This window comes from Notamacropus eugenii, chromosome 2, assembly GCF_028372415.1.
Source record: "Notamacropus eugenii isolate mMacEug1 chromosome 2, mMacEug1.pri_v2, whole genome shotgun sequence".
Lineage (NCBI taxonomy): Eukaryota > Metazoa > Chordata > Mammalia > Diprotodontia > Macropodidae > Notamacropus > Notamacropus eugenii.
Window position 1 is genome coordinate 399,107,189 of NC_092873.1, and position 11,286 is coordinate 399,118,474.

Sequence of the window (11,286 nt, forward strand, 5' to 3'; positions counted from 1 at the left end):
TTGCAAGCAATCAGAAAGAAATAATCCAAGTGTTGTGGAAAGACAATCAGGATTTCACAGGATTTAATTTTCTCAGTATTAGGGTAATGGTAGGGAACATAATATACATATGTGTATGCCTATACATACATGTATGTATGTGTGTACACATACACATCTACATGCATATATGTATGTATACATATACATGTATACATACATGTGTATATATACATACATATATTTACATATATATCTACACAAATACATACATATGGAGAGGGGGGCCACAGGGTAAGTTGAATATTAAGGGATGATATCTAAAAAATGAAATTTAGGTGTGAGAGAGGAATATACTGGGAGAGGGAGAAAGAAAGAAGTAGAATGGGGTAAATTATCTCATTTAAAAGAGACAAGAAAATTTTGTCATCTAGAGGGGAGGGGGGAAGGTGAGAGGGAGTGAGTGAACTTTATTCTCATTGGATTTGGCTTAAGGAGGAAATAATTGACAGGATCAGTTGGGTGTGGAAATCTATCTTATCCTACAGGAAAGAAGGAGGAAAGGGTTATATAATATAATATAAAGGAGATGATAGAAGGGAGGACAGAAGACAGGGTCAAAAGAAATAAAAGAATAAATGGAGTAGGGTGGAGGGAAATATAGTTAGTCTTTCACAACATGTCTATTATGGAGGTATTTTGCATGACCACACATATGTAACCTATATCACATTACTTGCCTTCTCAATGAGGGTGGGTGGGGAGGGATGAAGGGAGAGAATCTAGAAATCAAAATTTTAAAAACAAATGTTAAAAATTGTTTTTACATGCAACTGGGAAATAAGATAAATAGACAGTGGAGTATAGAAATCTATCTTGCCCTACAGGAAAATAGAAAGGGATAATAGAAGGGGGGAGGGTGATAGAAGATAGGGCGGACTAGGGGAAGGGGTAATCTGAATGTATGCTATCTTGGGATAAGGTGAGGGGAGAGATGGGGAGAAAATTTGGAAATCAAAATCTTGTGGATGTGAATGTTGAAAACTAAAAATAAATTAAATAAAGAATTTGAAAAATAATTAGAGAACTTGGTATGTGATATTCTCTAAGGCAAAGGAGATTGTATTACAAACAAGCATCAGCTACCCAGTACAACTGAACATGATCTTTCAGGTGAGGAAATGGATATTCAATAAAATAGGGCACTTTCAAACTTTTCTGATGAAAAGACCACAGCTGAACAGAGAATCTGATCCTCAAATACAAGGATCAAGAGATGCATAAAAAGGTAAACAGGAAAGAAATAAAATGTTATTCAATAAAGGCAAACTGTTTACATCCCTACATGGAAAGACGATCCTTGTAACTCTTGAGGACTGTATCTTTATTATGATATTTAGAAGGATTTATACCTAGAGAGTGTGGGTATGAATTAATATTGATGTGATGATAAAAAGCCCAGCTGAGGGGTAAAAGGTGGGATTGTAATGAGAGAAGAAGAAAGGAGGAGGCAGAAAAGAATAAATCACATCCCATGAAGAGGCGCAATGACATATTACAGCAGAGGTAAAGAAGGGAGGGAGATGAACATTGTTTGAACTTTATTCTCATTGAATTTGACTCAAGGAACAAATAACAAACTCAGGTAGAGAAATCTAACTTGTCTTCTGGGCAGTAAGAAGGGAAAGGGGAAAAGAAAAGAGAGGGGTGGATAGAAAGAAGGAAGAAAATAAGTAATAAAGTGAAAGGGAAAGCAAGGAGAGAGGGCTGACAGAAGGGAGGGAAGATTGGGGGAGGCAGTGGTCAATAGCAAAACCCTTTAAGGGAGGGAAAAGGGGAAAGAAGAAATAAAAGTATAAACAATATTGGGGGGGGGGCAGAATGTGATAGAGAGAAAGACACAGATAATAATCCTAATTGTGAATGTGAATAGGATGAATTCTCCCATGAAACAGAAGCAGATAGCAGATTGAATTAACCACAACCCTACAATATGTTGTTTACAAGTTGCAAAACTGAAGCAGAGGGACATACAAAGAGTAAAGGTAAAAGATTGGAGTACAATATTTTATACATTAGCTGAAATAAAACCAGCAGGTATAGCAAGCCTGATCTCAGACACAGAAATGCAAAAAAATAGAACTAATTTAAAGAGAAAAGGAAGGAAACAATATCCAGCTAAAACACACCATAGACAATAAAGTAATAGCATTACTAAACATATATAGCAAGTGGTATAGCATACAGATTTTTGGAGGAGAAGTTAAGGGAGTTACAGGTAAAAAGAGATAGCAAAACTATTATAATGGGGGACTTCAACCTCCTCATCTCAGAACTAGATTAATCTAACCACAAAATAAACAAGAAAGAGGTTAAGGAGGTGAAGAGAAGTTTAGGAAAAAGTTAGATAATGAAGAACTCTGGAGAAAATTGAATAAGGATAGAAAGGAATATACTTTTTTTTCCTTAGAAAACATGGCATATTCACAAAATTTTTCCATGTACTAGGGCATATAAACCTCACAATCCAGTGCAGAAAGGCAGAAAAATTAAATGCATCCTTTTCAGATCATGATGCAAAAAAGTTACACGTAATAGAGGGCCATGAAAAGACAGACTAAAAAGCAACTGCAAAGTAAATAATCTAATCCTAAAGAATTAGTGGGATAAAAGACAAATTGTAGAAACAATCAATAATTTCATCCAAGAGAGTGACAATAATGAGCCAACAAACCAAAACATATAGGATGCAGTGAAAGTGGTTTTTTGTGGAAATTTTATATCTCTAAATGCTTACATGAATTAAATAGAGAAAGAAGACCTCAATGAATAGGGCATGCAATTAAACATGCTAGAAAAAGAACAAATTAAAAATTTCAAACTAAATACCAAATTAGGAATTCTGAAAACCAAAGGAGAGATTGTATTGAATAAATAAATAAATGAAACTAAGAGCTGGTTTTATGAAAAAAAAATAAGCCAACATTTGATTAATCTAAGTTTTTTAAAAAGACAGACACTTGCATTTAGGGATTTGGAGAGGAAAGAAGAACCACTAACAGAAATTGAAGCAATAACTTGAACATGCAAAGTGCTTAACAGATTATTGTTGAAATTAATTTGTTGAGGAAATGGTCATATAAGAGGAGAATCAGTAAATTGAAATTAAGTTTAATTGATCCATAATTTATTAAATGTTTACTATATATAAGACATTTTGCTAGGTGCTAATAATAGACAAAAATATTATCCTTGCCCTCTAGGAGCTTAGATTTTACTAAGGGAGTTGGTAGACAGAGGTAAGATTCAACACATGCACAGATAAGTAAATAGTCCATAATTGAAGAATCAGCACTATGTAGGGAGATGCCACATAGGAAATATCTTGTGGTTGACTGTATCAGACAACCCTCTGGCCCCAAGTATAAACAACTGCAAAACTCTAATGGTAGGTGAAGTTCAGACAAGTCAATGAAATTAAATCATAGAGAATTAAAACAGAACTCCTATAGCCCTGCCCTCCCTCACCACCTGGCAACCATATGAATTCTAGGGTGTTATCAGAGGTCCCACCACAGACCAGCGCCATTGGTAGGAAGAACTCCTAAAACAGCAGTGTCCTATGTTAGGGAAAATATTTGGCGAAAGATTTGATAACATAGTCATTCAAGGCTATCAACAACAAGCCTCCTCGAGACAGATTAAATACCAGCAATAAGCTCTAGAAAGGCAATGAACCTTTGCACTAGGAGATTTATACCAAGAGGGAACTTAATGAGAATTCTGCAAAGGAAGAAGTAGTTCATCACCATGCTTGTGAAGCATTCCTATGTCATGTATGTTTCTCAGTATCTTTGTGCTTTAAATTTGAGCTCATTGTGCTCAGTAGCATTGTGCCTGTTAGCAAATAGTGTGTCCTCTTTGTAGAGGGAGTATTTTGCACCAACCATTTTCACTATATCAGTTTAGCAACTACTTTTTCTAAAAGTTAATTGGGAGCTTTCGAGTGTCAGAAATCCATAACCTACCAATATCTAAATGGAGATAGAAGTCATTTATCCTCTATGGTTCTGGCTTGCCAATGTCAGTAAGGGTTGTAGAACCAATCCAAGGAAAAGTACTACAGCAGAACTCAAAGAAAATTCATGAATAAGTATTTAGAGAAAGTTGTATAAGTTTTCATCACTTTAGTATAATAATGTTGTCCTTATTAAACGTCTATCAACAATATTTGTAAAGAGTAAGCTTACTTGCCACTTTGAAAAATTAAAGCAATTTTCAATAATAATCTGATTTTTGAGGTTATCTGATTTTGTGGAAATTTGGGATTTCAATTCTTCTATTTCCTCATAGAGAGCCAGACACTAGCTTTCATTCAATAACAAGAATAATGATGAGTTCTGCTAAGTGACTTCTGCCAAAGCTTGCTTTTTCACAAACTCTTCCTGATTACATGAAGTCCCAGTCTTCTTAGGACAAGCCATCTGGCAATCTTTTTGAATATCTCCCTGGGACTACAACAGAAAAATATAAAGAGATCCAATTTTCAAAGAACACAAAGGAGAAATGTCTAGATTACCACTGCAGCATTTTAACATCTAAGCCAAGAGAGTTGGCATTGATAGCAGGATAAATATTACAATTTAAATCAGATTTAACTATCAAGAGACCACATACATTGAAATAACTGGATATGCTTTTTTTTAATTCAAAACTTTTTCAAATAAAGGAATTGTTGTTTTGTTTCCTCTCCTATCACTTTATGTAAAAAGATCAAGATGTTTATATTAACATATGTGTGATTTTATATAAGTTAATTTCAAGTATGAATAGATGTTAGCATAATTATATATCTACAAAATTTATTTTGTATATAGGATACTTTAAAAGATGAAAGCCATTTTTATTAAATTTTATCCAACTAAAAAATCTCTAAGTTCATTACAATTTAACAAACATTTCTTAGACACTTTCGTATTAAGCATTATATCAGGCATTGGTGTTAGAAAGATGAAGAACCATGCAGTCATGAGAAATAACTGTGGATTATTAATTTTGGTGTTTATTATTATTATTATTACTACTAGCTAACATTTATATTACATGTAAAGGTTTTATCTCATTTGATGATCTCCATTTTATAGTTAAGAAAATGAGGCAGACAGTAGTTAGATGACTTTCCAGGGCACATAGCTACTAAACTGCCAGTTCCCTACAGTCTTTAGCTGTCAGCACCTGAGGCCCCAGCATGCAAAGTCAGTGACCAGATCCCTGATCTCCAGTACAAGAACCTTGGGACAGTGGCCCCTGTGGTCCAGCAGGAGAGGTCAACTTTAAAAGCCAATAAACAGGCAAACAAAATGAGCAAAAGGCAGAAATGGACAATGATCGAAACTTCATTCTGTGGGGATAGGGAAGATCAAAGCACAAATTCAGAAGAAGGCAACTTTGTCAACATACTCACATCCAAAACCTAAAAAAGGAATATGAACTGGTGTCAAGTTCAAAAATCTTTCATGAAAGAGCTCAAAAAAAATGATTTTAAAAGTCAACAAAAAAGAGGTAGAAGAAAAATTGGAAAAAGGAAGGAGAAGTGTGTGAGAGAGTTAGTACCTTGGAAAAGGACAAAAATTGACTATAATAAACAAGTCCATAAAAGTGTGATGGGTCAAATGTGGTGGGTGTATGTGTGTGTGTGGGGGGGGGGGAGAAGTACATTGAAGAAAACAAATCCTTAGAAAGTAGAATTGACCAAATGGAAAATGACGTATAAAGGCTTACTGAAGAAAACAATTTCTTAAAAATTAGAACTAGTCAAATGGAAACTAATAATTCTACAAGACATAACATTCAGTGAAACAAAATCAAAAGAATGAAAGAAAATTGAAGAAAACATAAAATACCTCACTGGAAAAAAACACCAGTGTGGAACATAGATTTAGGAGAGGTAATGTTGTACCAGAAAACCATGATTAAGAAATAAAAGAACTTGTACAGCATCTTTCAAGAAATCTTCATGGAAAACTGCCCTGAGGTCCTAGAACCACAGAGCAAAATAGCCATCAAAAGAATCCATTGATCTTCTCCTTAAAAAGATCCCAAATAGAAAATTCCAAGGAATATTTTAGCCAAATTCTACAGTTATCAGGTCCAGGGGAAAATGCTACAAGCAGCCAGAAAGAAATAATCTAAATATCCTGGAACCACAGCCCAGATTATGCAGGACCTTGCAGTTTCTATATTAAAAGACTGAATGGCTTGGAATATGATATTCTATAAGTAAAGAAGATTGAATTATAACCAAGAAATAACTACACAGTGAAATTGCGCATGTTATTTCAGGGCAAGAGATGGAAATTCTGTGAAATATGGGGCTTCCAAACCTTCCTGATGAAAAGGTCAAAGGTCAACAGAAAAATTTGATCTTCAAATATAAGTCTCAAGAGAGGCATAAAAAAGTAAACAGGAAAGAAAACAAGCAAACAATGCTATTCAGTAAGGGCAAACTGTTTACATCCCTGCATGGGAAGATGCTGCTTATAACTATTGAGAATTGTATCTATATTATGGTATTTAGAAGGGATATACTTAGAGAGAGTATGAATATAACTTGACTCTGACATGATGGTAAAAAGTTTAGCTAATTATTGAAAATGGATTGTATTGGGAGAAGAGGAAAGGAGGAGGCAGAAAAAGTAAATTGTATCACATAAAATGGCTCAAAGTCCTATTACAGTAGAAGGAAATAAGAGACATGGGAATTGTTTGAACCTTACTTTCATCATATTTGATCAAAGAGGAAATAGTATACTCAGGTAAAGAAATATAACTTATCCTATAGAGAGTAGGAGGTGAAAGGGAAAATAAAAAAGAGGGAGTAGAAAGAAGGCTAAGTAGGAAATAATAAGGAAAAGGGGAAAGAAAAGGGACAGGACTGATAGAAAGGAGTGAAGACTGGAGGAGATGGTGGTCAAAAACAAAACCCTCTTGATGAAGGAAAGGGAGAGAGGAGAGAGAAAACCATGAATAGGAAGGGAAAAGTGATAGAGGGAAAGACACAGACAGCAATCATAACTGAAAGTGAATGGGATAAACTCTCCCATAAAATGGAAGTGAATAGAAGAATGGATTGAAAACCACAGTCCTGCAATATGTTGTTTAAAAGAGGCACATCTGAAGTAGAGGACACACATGGAGTAAAGATAGAAGTCTGGAATAGATTATATTATGCTTCAGCTGAAACAAAACAAGCAGAGGTAGCAATCCTCATCTCAGACAAAGCAAAAGAAAATATATATCTAATTAAAAGAGATTAGGAAGGAAACTATATCTGGCTAAAAGTCACCATAGATGATGAAGCAATATCATTTCTAAACATATGTATACAAAGAGGTACAGTATACATATTCTTAAAGGATAAATTAGAAGAGCTACAGGAAGAAACAGACAGCAAAACTGTACAATTAAAAAAACTCCAATTAAATATTAAATTAACACATTTGAAAACCAAAGTAGAGATCAGTAAAAATTGAAATTAAGAAAACCATTGAATTAATAAATTAAATTAAGTACTGGCTTTATGAAAAAAACCATAAAATATATAAACCTTTGGTTAATTTGATTAAAAAAAGAAAAAAGACAATAAAATTACTAGTATCCAAAGTGAAAAGGTCAAAATCACTACCAATAAAAAAGAAATTAAAACACTAATTAGGAGCTATTTTGCCCAATTGTATGCCAATAAATTCAACAATCTTAGTGAAATGGACAAGTGTGTGTGTGTGTGTGTGTGTGTGTGTGTGTATGTGTGTGTATAAATTGCCCAGACTAACACAAAAGGAGATAAAATACTTACATAACTCCATTTCAGAAAATGAAATTGAACAAGCCAAAAATCTCCAGGGGCAGATGGATTTGTAAGTCAATTCTATCAAACATATAAAGAACAACTAATTCCAATACTACATAGACTATTTGGGAAAATAGTGGAAGAAGTCCTACTAAATTCTTTTTATGATGCAGATAAGGTGCTGATACCTAAAACCAAGAAGAGCTAAAATGGATAAAGAAAATGATAGCTCAATTTCTTTAATGAATACAGACACAAAAATGTAAATAAAATATTAGTGAAGCAATTATAACAACTAGTCCAAATAGAATTTATATCAGGAATGTAGGGCTGGTTCGATATTAGGAAAACTATTGACATATTTGACTATATCAACAACAATACTGTTAGAAATCATGCATCTCAATAGATGCAGAAAAAGCTTTTGACAAAATACAATACCCATTCCTATTAAAAACACTAGAGATCATAGGAATAAAGGGAGTCTTCCTTAAAATAATAAGTAGCATCTGTACAAAAGCATCAGTGAGCATTATATTTATTGAGGATAAGCTAGAAACTCTTCCAATAAGATCAGGGGTGAAACAAGGATGCTCATCATCAACACAGTTAATCAATATAGTACTGGAAATGTTAGCTTTAGCAATAAGAAAAAGAAATCGAAGGAATTAGAATAGAATTAGAAAGCAATTGAAGTAATGAAGAAACAAAGCCACCATTCTTTGCATATGACATGACAGTATACTTAGAGAGTCAAGTAAAAAGTCACTTGAAATAAACAACTTCAGCAAAGCTGCAGGATATAAAATGAACCCACATAAATCATTGGTATCCCTATATATTACTAACAAAGCCCAACAGCAAGAGACGGAAAGAGAAATTCCACTTTAAGTTACTGTGGACACTATAAAACATTTGGGAGTCTACCTGCCAAAACAAATCCAGGACACAATTACAAAACACTTTTCTCACAGATAAAGTCATATCTAAGTAATTGGAAAAATATTAGTTGCTCTTGGGTAAGCTAATATAAAAAAAATGACCATTCTACCTAAATTAATTTAATTATTCAGTGCCATGTCAGTCAAACTACCAGATAATTATTTTTCTAGAGCTAGAAAAATGATATCAAAATTCATCTGGAAGAGCAAAAGTTCCAAAATATCAAGGGACTTCATGAAAATAAATGCTAGGGAAGGTGGCCTAGCCATACCAGATCTCAAATTGCATTATAAAGCAGCAATCATCAAAACTACTTGGTACTGGTTAAGAAATAGAGGGGTATATCAGAGGAATAGGTTAGGTACACAAGACACAGTAGTCAGTGACTTTAACAGTCTACTGTTTGATAAACTCAAAGATCCCGGCTTCAGGGATAAGAACTCACTATTTGACAAAAACTGCTGGGAAAACTGAAAAATAGTGTGGTGCCTGACACCATACCAGAATGAAGTACAAATGGCTACACTATCTAGGTATAAAGGCTGAGAAAATAATAGTTTATTTGTGAGATTTATGGAGAATGGAGAATTTTATGACCAAACACACTAATACTAACACATAATAATAAAAAATTTTTCTGCAAACAAATAAAAGAATGATCCCTCAAACCTACACACCCATCCTTAAGGCTATCAACTGCTATTGTAGGCTTGAAGGAAAAAATGCTAATTTGTTTCAAATGAGGAGCTGTTATAAAACAGTAATGTGAATTAAGAGTAGAAAATTATCCTAGACTCATATTGTTTATTAAACTTGAAAAAATAAAATTTTATTTTATTCTTTAGGTATTAGAAAATTACTCTCAGCTGAGAACCTTGGCTCATGTTTTATAGGAAAAAAATAAAGTTCAGATTTTATAGTAAAAACATTCACAATGAACTACCTCTTCTCTCTTCTCACTCATCTCTTAACTCTCAAGTTTCTTTAGCAACTTTCTTCACCTTCACCCATGTTTTACATGATAAAATGACCTTGCCCCTTACCAAAGCTAACCCCTCTGCTTATTCAAATGATGACATTCCATTCCATTTCCTGCAACAAATTGCTTACTCTTTCACTTATTTTCAATTTCTCCCTCTCTGTTGACTCATTTACTACTGCCTACAAACATGCTCATGTCTCCTCATCCTGGAAAAAAAAAAAAAAACCTTACCTGATCCTTCCATCCTTGCTTTCACCTATATCTCTTCTGCCCTTGTAGTTGAACTCCTCAAAAAGTCACCTGTAATAAGTGCTTCCACTTATTCTCCTATCACTCTTTTCTTAATTCCTTACAATCTTGCTTTCAACCCTACCATTCCACCAAACCTTCCCTCTCTAAAGTTATTAATGATCTCTTCATTTCCAAAGCCAATTACCTTGGATTCCTCACTATGTCTCACCTTCCCATAGCCAAGCTGTTGCCAAGGCCTGCTCTTTTACTTTTGCAAAATCTATCAAAAAACCACCTTCTCTTCTCTGACACTGACATTTATCTATTGCAGACTTTCATCACCTCATACCTTGATTACTGCAATAGCCTGCTAGTGGATCTAACTGCCTTAAGTCTCTCCCCACTCTAATGTTTTCTCCTTTCAGCCACTGAAGCTGTTTTCCTAAAATACAGGTTCAGTAATATCACCTTTCCCTCCCATTCAATGAACTACAGTGGCTTCATATTGGCTTCATATTGCGTCCAGGAGCAAACTCAAAATGCTTTGTTTGGCATTCAAAATCTTTCAAAATCTAGCCCTCTCCTACCTTTCCAATCTTCTTCCACTTTACTCCCTAAAATGTACTCTTTGCAGTGACACCGATCTCATGGACATTCAGAGAGAACATTCAAGAAACTCCATCTCTTTGCTCTCTGCATTTTGTCTGCTTACCCTGCCCCCCGCATTTCCAGAATATTCTCTCCTCTGCTCTGACAATTGACCTTTCTGGCTTTCTTTATGTCCCAACAAAAACTCCACCTTCTACAGAAAGCTTTTCCCAACCCCTCCTAATTTCAGTGCTTTCTCTTTTAACTATTTCCTATTTATTCTGTAAATAACTTGTTTTGTATATATTTCTTTACATATTGTCTCCCCCACTAGATTGTAAGTTCCTTGAGGAACTTCAGATGTCTTTTGCTTCTTTTTGTATTTGTGGAACTTATCAGAATGTCTGACACATACTAAGCACTTAAGAAATATTGACTGATTGATCAATCTTCTGTTTATTCTTTCCTGTTCTCAGGATAATGGGTGTTGGGGACAAAATATAATATATTATGAGTTTATCAACTTCAAAAGCCTGGAAGAATCACCAGATGTCCAGAAATTGGTTCTCCTGGAAGACTCTGGTTGTGGCTACAGAAAATGAGCCTGAGGACTCAGCTGGGGAGTGAATCAACTTAGCCAGCAAAATAGTGCATATTGGAGTCAAGGAAGTGATTCATCAGTACACTGGCTATATAGCAGCTAGAAGTGAACTTA